Source organism: Protopterus annectens, chromosome 13.part0 (genome assembly GCF_019279795.1).
Source record: "Protopterus annectens isolate FY-2018-M chromosome 13.part0, PAN1.0, whole genome shotgun sequence".
Taxonomy (NCBI): domain Eukaryota; kingdom Metazoa; phylum Chordata; order Ceratodontiformes; family Protopteridae; genus Protopterus; species Protopterus annectens.
This window is the reverse complement of record NC_056747.1, coordinates 502,991,438-503,003,635: the sequence shown is the minus strand read 5'-3', so window position 1 is coordinate 503,003,635 and position 12,198 is coordinate 502,991,438. Positions and strand designations below refer to the sequence as shown.

At 40.2% G+C, this 12,198-nt stretch overlaps 1 protein-coding gene across 1 annotated transcript in view; it reads left to right on the top strand.

Moving 5' to 3' along the window:
- LOC122787923 (dynein beta chain, flagellar outer arm-like) overlaps nt 1–12,198 on the top strand; it is a 5,188,001-nt gene that overhangs the window by 1,251,817 nt on the left and 3,923,986 nt on the right. The gene's annotated exons all lie outside the window — the stretch shown is intronic.

Sequence of the window (12,198 nt, the reverse complement as noted above, 5' to 3'; positions counted from 1 at the left end):
TTTACAGTTGAGGGGGCTGCAGTCCGACAGTCCAGTAGCACGGGCCGCCCCTGTTTATAGCTTGGACTTTGTTCCTAGATGTCAACGCTGTTTTCAGTATTAATTTAAGTCTTCTAAAATATTCCTTATTAAGTTTTATTTGCATTTGTTCATGTTATATTGTTGATCCTTTATCACTTGCCAAGTATTTATACACTACTTCTTGCTCAGTTTCTTTTATATCACATTCCTGTCCCAAACTGGTGTTTTCTTTGTGCTGCAGCTTTCATACTTTAAAGGTCACTTTTGCCAAATGACATTCTTATATTATCTGAAAAAGTTTTGACCACTTGCAGTTGTGCGTTCAGTTTCTCATCTGATGAATGATGTGATTTTAAGTCATCTACAAAACGAAGATGAGAAGTCTTTGCACTTAGTTGTTTTCTGGGAGCCAAATTACAGCCATGACGTAATCTGTTAAATAGGCAGCTTAATGAGTTTACAGGCAAGACAAAAGAGCAGTAGTGACAGAGATTTAACCTGGAATATCACCCTTTAAATTTTTATTCCTCGAATAATAATTTGTCCTTTATTATAGTTTAACTGCAAAGTGGTTTGCCACTGTTTCATGGTCGTTGTAATGTAGTTGAACAGTGTAGGGTATATCTTATACATTTTAATCACTCTTTTGTCCGTGAATGTGGGATACTGTCAAATGCTTTTTTGTTGTCTCTCCATGCCATACTTAGATTCCTTCCCTTTTACAGTTCTTCATTATGACTTTATTTGACAGCAAATAATCCTTTGTTCCATATGACTTTCTTTTATTACCCCTTTGTTTTATTGCCATGATTGAATTTTCTTCTAAATGACTATAAATTCTGTCAGCATCAGTTCCAGTGTATAGTTTATGCATCATCGGAAGGCAAGTCATTGGTCTATATTTTTTAGAGTAGCTTGCAGGTTTGATCTTAAGTAGGAGCATTGTTTTTCCTGTTGTTAGCCAGGTTGCTGTCTGTTTGGGGTGTGCATACAAAGAGTTCTTACTCATGGCTAAATCATCATGTAAAGATGTTAATACTTTTACCCAGAAGTTAGGTACTGCATCTTTGTCTGGGGGTTTCCAGTTAGGAGCTTTTCTTAACTTTGTTTCAGTTTTTATGACCATTACTTCATCCCATTTCATATCCTGTACATTTGAACTTCTTATTCTTTCTTTTACTACTTCTATCCATTTAGCATCTTTATTATGTGCCACAGAATCTTTATAGCTATTTTTCCAAAATGTATCTATTTCTTCCCTTTTTTGGTGGTCTTTCAGTTCCTTTTGCCTTGTTTCCCAATTCTCTATAAAACTTCTTTGGGTCCTCAATAAATTGCTAACTTTGTACTATTCCTTTATATCTGCATATCTTCTTAGTTTTTCTGCTTGTACTAATTTTTTAGGGGTTCCTATCAGCAGACCGAAAACGCATGTTTTCGAATGCGTCTTGGTCAAACTGACAAAACCAAAACAGCAAAATATCGAAGCGGCATGTAAGCGAATTCTTTCCCTGGGAAAGAATTTGCTTGGCCACTTCAGTACTTTGGCATTTGCGGTACTGTAGTGCGGTCTCAGAGTTGGTATATTTAAGTAGGGGGGTGTGGGAGGCAAAGCCCCCCACTTAATCTCATGTTTTAATGTGCTATCTTTTTTTTTTTTTTTTTGTTGGAACAGCGATTTTTTTTCCCTTGGAAAAAAAAAATCGCTGTTCCGACAGTTTGGTTTTGTAAGCTTTCACTTACATGGGGTTGGTTAATCACCGTTCGCTTACCTAAGTGTTCGGTGATCTAATATAGACCCTTTTCTAGTTTATTGTTTTGGAAGTACATGATAGATCCTGATCTGTTCTGATTTTGTGCATTGCTTTTATCATGTCTGTCTTTATTATTTTTTTTTTCTATCTGTTCCTTCTTCTATACTCTTCAAACAGGTTTAGTTCTTGCCTTAATTACTTTATAGTTTTCTCTGTTTGATAGTTCCATGATGGCAATCGATTTCTCCCCTTCCTTTCCCTTACTACCCTGTGCTTTTGTTATAAGATTTTATCTTTTTTTAATTTAGCTGCACAGTAGTATATCCTATTTACTTCTGTTATATCACATGAATCTCTATGGACAGTCCTAATTGCTGTGTTTGTTTTATGAAGCTTCTAACTTTTTGTGTTTTATGATTTTCTGTAGTCTATTTCTTTCATTGATCTTAATATGTTTATCTATCTCTATTACATCAAGCAATTCTTCCCTTAGATTATTTTCTTCTAAACTGAGGGCACATTCCTTGTTCTTCATTTCCCACAAGCATTCAATAGAAAGTTCCACAGCATCTTCCTGTGCCATGTTTTCTTCAGTTTTATCCTGTGTTATTTGTTGCTCTTTCATACGGGAACTTACTGGCCTATGACTCCACAACATTGACTGTGTCAGAGTTGCCATAGTTTCTTGTTCCCTTGCTGTGCCACTCCAACTGAACATCCTCCCCCTGGGCCTGGTCTTGCCCCATTGTAGGCATGCTTCCATGTCTTAAGGATTCTACACTGTCGTTTCTTCCAGTCCTGGCACCAGTGCGCCTACCAGGAATGGGTACTTTTTCCTGGTTCTTGTTCACCCAGCTATCTTTTTTTATTTTTTAACCTACTTCTGTCCATGATATATGCTATATAAAATACAGTCTATATACCAGTGTCATCTTGGTGAGATTTTGTAAAAAAACAGGTCCACCTCGAAAGGTACTCACCAAGACCTGAGGATGAATTCTGTTCCAGCAATACTACTCTACTTTGCTTTCTGACTTATCTTTCCATTTGGACCTTGAGGCGGAAGCTATAATGGTACCTGAAATCAATGTGACTTCCACACTGCTACCCTCTGGAGTCCCCTGTTCATCTTCTTCATTGTCCCAAACTTGAGTTGTAGTGATGGATTCAGATTATATCAGTGTAAAAGAGTTGAGAGCTGTACTTCTCTCTCTCTGCAAGCTTTTCATCCCCTTTTCTACCTTGGCCCGTCAAAGTCTTCATGGACAATACCACTGTGATGTCATATGTCAACAGGCATGGGGGCATGGGGTCCTATCTTCTTTGCTGATTAGCTCTTCAGGTATGGTATCTAGCTATCCAGTATTAAGTGACTCTTCAGGGTGTCTACATTTCTTCAGAGCACACTCTAGTAGCAGACTCATTGAGCAGATCTAGCACAGAGAATCCTGAATGGATTCTTTACAGAGATGTGTTTCTGGACATAGTCCATTGGTTGGGTATTCCTCAGGTAGATCTTTTTGCTTCCACCCTTTACAGACAACTTCCTCTTTTCTGTTCCAGAGTACAAAGTCATCTTGCTTGGAAAGTAGATGGCCTGTCCTTTCCTTGGGTGGAAATGTTTCTGTATGTTTCCCCCTTCCTCTGTTGCCTTGAGTTTGCATAAAATCAGGCAGGACTCCCAAAATGTGGCTGGTAACTCACTTTTGCCCAGGTATCATTGGTTTCCCTCTTGTTTATCACTTGGCCAGGGGCCATCACCACAAGTTACCTCATTGGGTAGATCTCATACAAGATGATTGATCTCTTATCCATCCTCACCTGTCAGCTCTTCAAATGACACTGTGGGTGATAGGGTTTTGATTTGTTTTTGGTACATCTTTTCTGAATATGTGCTCTGAGTTTTGCAAGAGGCCAGGAAATTCACTATCAGAAAATCATACAGGTCCAAATGAAAAAGACTTTCCATCTGGTGCCTCTCCTGTTGGTGGGAGTGCCTCTGGTTTTCTCTTATTTGTGTGATCTTCTCCTTGCTGGGTTGGGTTATTCTTCAGTTAAAGCTCACCATTCAGTAATTTCTGCTTATCTGCCCTTAAATCCTCCTTTGGCATCTTGTTTTGAGGTCAAGGAATTTCTTAAAGGTGTCCTTCATATGAGGCCTCCTAGAAAGTATATTCTGCCTTCTTGGGATGTCAATTTTGTACTTGAAAAATTGACTAAGGCTCTTTAAGAGCCTGCTAGTTCAGTTTCCTTTCAACATTGTACTTAAAAGACTGTTTTTCTCTTAGCTCTCACTTCAGCCAGCAGTGTGTCTGAACTTCAGGCTGTCATGACTGTGATGATATGAGGTATTGCCGGCTATGTCAGGAGAAGTAGGGCAGTGGGTGTATAACATATGTCAACACAGCTAGCTGGAATTTTGTAAATAATTATATGTCCTTTGTATATCAAACTGATTTGTACAGGTGCTTGTGTTGAAAATGTATCTGTGAAGTTGCTTGTGTTAAAAATGTATCAACAATGTGTCCTGCTGGATAGAAAAGACATATACATTTATATCAGACTGTACTGTTGTAAATAGGATATTGGAAGAGAAGAGGTTAATTTCAGTCCAGTTAACTTTGAACAATAGTAAGAAATTAAATTACTTAATTTAGACCATAAAGATTGTATCTGCAGCCAGAGACAAAATGTCTGTGCCAGAAAATAGTTTATTAGCTCCTATCGGAAGAGTGGAAATGGTTTATGGTTTTATGACTTCCAGAAGCTGCAGCAGATCTTCGCAAAGCTCTGTCTGTGTGTATGGTACCACATATGTGTGAGACTCTGGGTCAGTTGCTAGGAATGGGGTTAGTATGGGAACCAGAAGTCAGATGACCAGATGTATGTGATGTCATTTTGTAATACATCACAAAAATGATGTTTTAATCCTAGATGAGACGGAAGTCTCAGAGCAGTCTGTTTTTGTAACCTGACAAAGGAGGATCTCTTACCCACTTCATATTGCCTTGATCTATTAAGTGAACTTAGGAATAGTATTTTTTTAGATCAGTCAGGAAAATATAGTGAGATAAGTTGAGTACTCTTTTTCTGTATTTGTGTGAGTCTATTCATCTGTGTTATTTTAATATTCCCTGTTGAAATTATGGTGTTTATTGTAAATAGATATTTAGTATTTTCATGTTCTTTTATTAGTTATTATAAAAAATATTTAAACTTTTCATTGTGGTTGGTCCTTTAGAGAATATTTTAGTCTTTGAGTGTACTCGTATCTGTTTGGTGACTTTGTGGCCCCTCCTAAAAGCCTTACTGCATTGGTCAAATACTATCATTTGTATTAATATTAATTTCACTCTGTATAATTGGGTACCCTTGTAAGAGCCTTAGAGTAATGGCTTTGGAGTGTCAGGTGGCAGTAAATGCCTTACAGTCTGGGCAGAAGGGGGCATAGCTAGTAAAGCTGTGGCAGCTTTTTCCAGGTGTGTGTGTGTGTGTGTGTGTGTGTGTGTGTGTGTGTGTGTGTGAAAATCAAATCTCAAAGAGTTTGTGTGTGTCAACTGCTTGGAGCAGGGACACAGAGCACTGCTTTCACAGAGACGGTGCTAGACGACTTGGCTTAGACACTCGGCTGATGACTTAACTTTATAGCTGTGCCAGTGCGGACTCTTACTCTGGACCTGGAGGAAGACAGAGAGAGAAATCCAAACCCTGTAATGAGTGTGTTCCCTGTGTGTTGTTAACGGAAATTGTGCTTGATGCAGAGAGCTGCCTCTGGAAATACTGTGTGTATCTATTTTTGTACCAAGTGAATGTCCCACTCCAGTGTTAGTGGTGAGGATTAAGGCTCCTTAATTATTTGCCCAGAGATGAGACGTCACATATTGGTGGGCAGTGGTGTGGATATTAATTGAACTTCTGTAGCCTGTAGGCAGTTGTCACTCTGAAGGTGTGTGTATTCTCAGCAGCCACAAGGTAAACATTCAGAATTTCATTATCACAACAGTTTTATTTATTTTTCATTAGTTTATGTTAGTCTGGGAAAGCAGGCAAAGATGTCAGCAGAGGATTATGGCAAGCTGACAAAGACCCTGTTGGCCAAGGTGTGTGAAACCAAAGGACAGGTGCATGCTAAAGTGACTAAACAGAAAATGATTTCAGCCTTAGTTACATCTCAGACCAGCAACCATGAGGATAACCAGTCTGCTGATGAGAATTTGTAGCCCTCAGAAGCAGAACAGTTCACCTTTTCCTCAGAGGACTTAAAAATCCATCTGGAGTTGAAGACACTTGAAGTGGAGGCCAGTTGTTTGGAATTAGAATCATTAGAGAGATTGCAGAATTTGGAGGCTGAAGAAAATGAAAGACTGCGACATTTGGAGGCTGAAGAAAATGAGAAGCAGAGTCAACATGAGAGTGAGATGCTGACTCTTTGCCAGGGTCTTGGAGGTAATGGGGAAGGGAATAATCAAACCCCAGAAGCAATAAAGGTTAATACATTTCTTCCACAATTTACAGAAATTGATAATTTTGTTAGTTCTATTTGTATATTTGAAAGAGTATGTAAACAGTATATTGTTGACCAACGGCTCTAGTATGGTTCCTGACCCCCTTACTCCATGGTAAAGCTGTAACTGCTGTTTCTAAATTGTCTGATATTGATTGCTTAAATTATGGTAAAGTCCAACATTCTGTGCTAGAATGCTTTAAGTTAACACCTAAAGCTTACAGGAAAACGTTTTGTGAGCATAAACACAAGGTAGATGAAAGTGTGTGTGATTATATTGCTGGGTTAAGCACTTATTTTCATATATGGGTGAGTGGGTGTCAGGTCACCACTTTTGAAGGGCTGGCAGACCTTTTGGTGAAGGAACAACCCTTAGCACTTTGCCTGAGGACATGAGAATCTGGTTGGTAGACCAGACCGGGAGTGCAACTCTGCAGATGAGATGGGGAAAAAGGGAGAGGGGGGGTCTCTACTTAGCATACAAAGCATCACTACACAGGAAGGGGATTACTGGTAGTGCACATGGATATAAGGGAACCCATGGTGGGCAGCCTAAACCACCCCAACAGAGTCCACCATTAACTGGGGAAGCCACTATTTCAGTACACGGCCAGGATCAAGGGTTAAATGTTTTAAATGTAACCAGTGAGGCCATGTATCATATAGATGTCCATGGAAGCAATGTGGGGAAGAAAAGGTGGGGGAGCCAGCAAGTGGGAATAACAGTGTGCCAGTGGTAAGTTTACTGGAGACAACAGAGGTACCAAACTATCACCAGAGTTTATATCCGATCTTAGTGATGGAAAGCAGGTCACTGCTAAGAGATAGACAGCCTCTGACATAACCATTGTGAAACATGCAGTGGTTAAAGAGGAGCATTACTTGCTTGGGCAGCCCAGTGCCATCAGAGCTTTAGGAGGGGCACCATTCCAAATGGCTTTGGCCATGGTTCATCTTGACTGGGAGGGTAGAAAAGGAAGCAAGCAGGTAGGCGTGTTTGAGGATATGCCTGCAGATGTCATGATAGGGAAGGATTTTGATAATGCAGTACCTTGTGTGCATGCAGTTACACGCAGTCAGACTTAGAGACAGTCATGTGGGTCTGGTAGCCTGGGGGAGACCCAGACAAACCCAACACCTGAAGCCAGGGCTGGTAACAGTGACCCTGAACGGTGGGCTACAGTTGCTAGTAGGTACTGATATTTCCTTGGACAGAGTGACTGCAAGGGCAGAGGTGAGTGGTAGTACCCAGGCTGACAGTAAGGCACTGCTTTCAGAGGATATCAGACTACCTGTGGAAGTGGAGCTGGGAAGGATCACAAAAATAGAGTTGAGCCAGGCTCAGTTCTCGGACCCTGCACTAAGAGGCTTTAGAGAGATAGCTAGGGAGGCACTGGATTCTCAAGGAAAAGGGAAGTCTATATACTGGAACAAAGGGTTGCTGTATAAAGAGTGTACCCCGTGAAGGAGGGCTAGAGGGTGAGGTAATAAAGCACAACCAAAAAAATTAGTGACCACTACCAACTGCTTTATTACCTCGAGTAGACATATTCCACAAACTGAGAACCACAACCAAAATAATGAGTGGACCCAAGCCACAGAGGTCAAACAAACGAGTTTAATGCCACCAAATCCAACAAAAAAACAAAGTTTAAGCGCTTTTGTCAGAGCGTATCATAGACTTCCTCAGAAACATTTAAATTCAACCAAGTATAACATTTAAATACCCCACCTCAAGGTCACAATACCCCTAATTGCTCAATTAATACAACAAACAATCCTTAAAGACATATATATACACAAATACACCACTTAAAAGCAAAGTATACTATACTAAAATTATTTATAATAAACAAATAATTATTACATAAAAATTAATTACATTCATTAAATAAAAACACTTCCAAAAATTCCCCCTGTGTATACAAAAAACTGTTGGGAAATCCAGGTTTTTGTATACACAGGGAGAATTTTTGGAAGTGTTTTTACTTAATGAATGTCATTCAATGAACATATTTTATGTAATGAATTTTTTATGTAATAATTATTTGTTTATTATGAATAATTTTAGTATAGAGTAATTTGCTTTTAAGTGGTGTATTTGTGTGTATATATATATATATATATATATATGTGTGTGTGTGTGTGTGTGTGTGTCTTTAAGGATTGTTTGTTGTATTAATTGAGCAATTAGGGGTATCATGTGACCTTGAGGTGGGGTATTTAAATGTTATACTTGGTTGAATTTAAATGTTTCTGAGGAAGTCTATGATACACTCTGACGAAAGCGCTTACACTTTGTTTGTTGGATTTGGTGCCATTAAACTCATTTGGTTGACTTCTGTGGCTCGGGTCCACTCATTTTTTTGGTTGTGGTTCTCAGTTTGTGGAATATGTCTAATCGAGGTAATAAAGCAGTTGGTAGTGGCCAGAGCCTACTTTCTGGCACTTCTAGCAATAGCGCCTGACATTCCTTTTGCAGGTCATATGGGCATAAGGCATACCAAAAGATGTGATATGCAGAACCTTTACTGTCCTGGGATTGCAATGGATGTAACAGGGTACTACAGGGCCTGTGAGCAGTGCCAGAAAGTAGGCAAGGTGGGAGAGAAGGTCAAATCTCCTTTGATAGCTTTTCCTGTGATTGAGGGGATGTTTCAGAGGATAGATATGGATGTTGTGGGGCCTCTGTGTGCCCCAAGTTCCACAAGGAAGAAGTATATCCTGGTAGTAGAAAATTATACTACTAGATAACCTGAGGTGGTGGGTCTGTCCTCCATCAAGGCAGAAAAGGTGGCAAATGCCTTGTTAGAGATTTTCAACAGGGTGGGTTTTCTGAGAGAAATACTGACTGACAGAGGTGTCAGTTTCATTTCAGACCTGCTGGCTTGTCTCTGGAAGTGCTGTGGGGTGAAGCACCTAAAGTTTACCCCCTGCCCATTCCCAGACTAATGGTCTTGTGGATTGGTTAAACTCTACACTAAAGACCATGCTACAGGCATTTACAGACCATTTTAAGAGAGAGAGTGGGACAAAATTTTGCCCCATCTACTGTTTGCATACAGAGAGGTACCCCAGGAATACCCAAGTTTTTTCACCCTTTGAGTTGCTGTGTGGGCATAGGGTGAGAGGGCCTTTAGATTTGATTCATGATGAGTGGGAGGATGAGTATGAATCCCACAAGGAGTTTGTTGTGGCATATGTTCTAAACTTCAGGGCAAGGCTTAGGGAGCTCATGGGCTTGGCCCAGGAGAACCTGGCAGGAGCCCAACAGAAGAAAAAGGTCTGGTATGACAAGAATGCTTGAGCTCGAGAGTATACTGTGAGACAGCAGGTTATGGTTCTCATTCCTGTCAGGCACAGTAAGCTGCAGGCAGCTTTGGAGGGACCCTTCATAGTGTTAAGGAAGGTCAGTGATATTAACTACATGCTAGGGCTGCTAGGCAGGAGGCAGGGGCACAAACTGTACGATGTTAACATGCTGAAGCCTTACCATAATATGGAGCCCCTGGTGTTGAGTATTTGCAATGGATGGCAGGAGGAGTCTGAGGGGATCTTTGGCAACATCGAGCTAGCCAGCAAAATGCCAGTGACTAAGGTGGAGCCTAGGGTTGCAGGCATATCATATGAAAGTGCAGCACCATAGTGGCGGCAGCAATGCCAGTGCAGGTGGGCTCGCAAGACAGGGTATAGGATAATGTATTCCCAGACAGGCTCATTTCTGTCAAGCAACGTTTCTCAAGGGTCATTTGAAAAACTAGCTTAAGTCTTCAAAGGGGGAGATATATGTCAATGTGAGGTATTTCCAGCTGTGCCAGGTGAAGTAGGGCAGGGGATGTATAACATATGCCAGCACAGCTAGCTGGAATTTTGTAAAGAATTATATGTCATTTGTATATCAAACTGATTTGTACAGATGCTTCTGTTGAAAATGTATTTGTAATGTTGCTTGTGTTAAAAATGTATCAGCAGTGTATCCTGCTGGACAGAAAAGAAATACACATTTATATCAGACTGTATTCTTGTAAATAGGATACTTGAAGAGAAGAGGTTAATTTCAGTCCAGTTAACATTGAAAAAGGCCATAAAGATTGTATCTTACAGTTTTGACTGTAGCCAGAGATGAAATGTCTATGCCACAGAGTGGTTTATTAGCTGCTGTAGGAAGAGTGGACCTGTTTTATGGTTTTATGACTTCCAGAAGCTGTAACAGAGCTTAGCAAAACTCTATCTGTGTGTATAGTAACACATATATGTGATATTCTAGGTCATTTGTTAGGAATGGGGGTAGTATGAGAACCAGAGTTCATATGACCAGATGTATGTGATGTCATTCAGTAATCCATCACAAAAATTATGTTTTAATACTACATGAGACTAAGGTCTCAGAGCAGTCTGTTTTTTGTAACCTGACAAAGAAGGATCTCTCACTCACTTAATCTTGCCTCACTCTAGTAAGTGAACTAGGGAACAGCAATTGTTTAGATCAGTCAGGAAAATATAGTGAGATGAGCTAAGTACTGTTTTTCTGTATCTGTGAGAATGTAGTAATCTGTGTTATTTTTAATATTTCCTGTGATTGGAATTCTGGTGTTTATTGTAAACCGATATTTAATATTTTCATGCTCTTTTATTATTTGTTATTAAATATATTTAAACTTATTATTGTGGCTGGTCCTATAGAGAATATTTTAACCTTTGAGAGTACTCATATCTATTAGGTGACTCTGTGGCCACTCCTGGAAGGCTTAGTGCATTGCTCAAACACTATAATTTGTATTAATATTAATTTCACTCAGTATAATTGGGTACCTTTGTAAGAGTCTTAGAGTAGCTGGCTTTGAAGAGCTGGTGGCAGTAACTACCTTATAGCCTGGGCAGAAGGGGGCATAGCTATTAAATCTGTGCCAGCCTTTCCCAGGGTGTGCTTGTGTGTGTGTGTGTGTGTGTGTGTGTGTGTGTGTGTGTGTGTGTGTGTGAGTGTGTGTGAGTGTGTGTGAGTGTGTGTGTGAGTGTGTGTGTGTGTGTGTGTGTGTGTGTGTGTGTGTGTGTGTGTGTGTGAGTGTGTGTGTGTGTGTGTGTGTGTGTGTGTGTGTGTGTGTGTGAAAATCAAGTCTCAAAGAGTTTGTGTGTCAGCTGCTCTGAGCAGGTACACATAGTACTGCGTTCACAGAGATGGTGCTGGAGGACTTGGCTTGGACACTCCAATGAGGAATTGGTTCTATAGGTGTGCCAGTGGGGAGTCTTCTTATGGACCTAGAGGGAGACAGAGAGAGAAATCCATACCCCAGACTGAGTATATTCCCTGTGTGCTCTTAAGGGAAGTTGTGCTTGATGCAGAGACCTACATCTGGAAATACTGTGTGTATCTATTTTTGCTCCAAATGAGTGTCCCTCTTCAGTGCTAGTGGTGAGCATTCAGGGTCCTTGATTACTGGCTCAGAGAGGGAATGTTGCAATGACAATTTCTCATTTTTGAGTTTTTCACAGAGACAGGGTGTCTCTTCACAATAGTCTTTCTTTTATGCCCAAGGTGGTTAATGATTTGTCCCTGAATCAGGCTATTCACCATCCTTCCTTTTTCTTTCTTCACAGTGTGCCAGTCAGAAGGTTCTCTACAAATTTCATCTGCATAGACAGCTCAGGTATTATTTGGATAAAATAAAGACAGTTTGTATGTCTGAGCAGGTTTTTGTTTCTTTTCTTCCCAGGACTTTGGGTTTGGCTGTTTTCAAGCATTCTCTCTCATCCTGGATTTCTAAGGCCATATCTTTGTTGTTCTTTTCATGGCAAGCTCCTTTCTTCCTTTGTAAAGGTACATTCAACAAAGGCAGTTGCCTCCTCTGGTGCCTTTTTCAAGGGTTTGGACACCAATTCCATCCTTGAGGCTTTACACATTATAAATTGGATGTTGTTTCC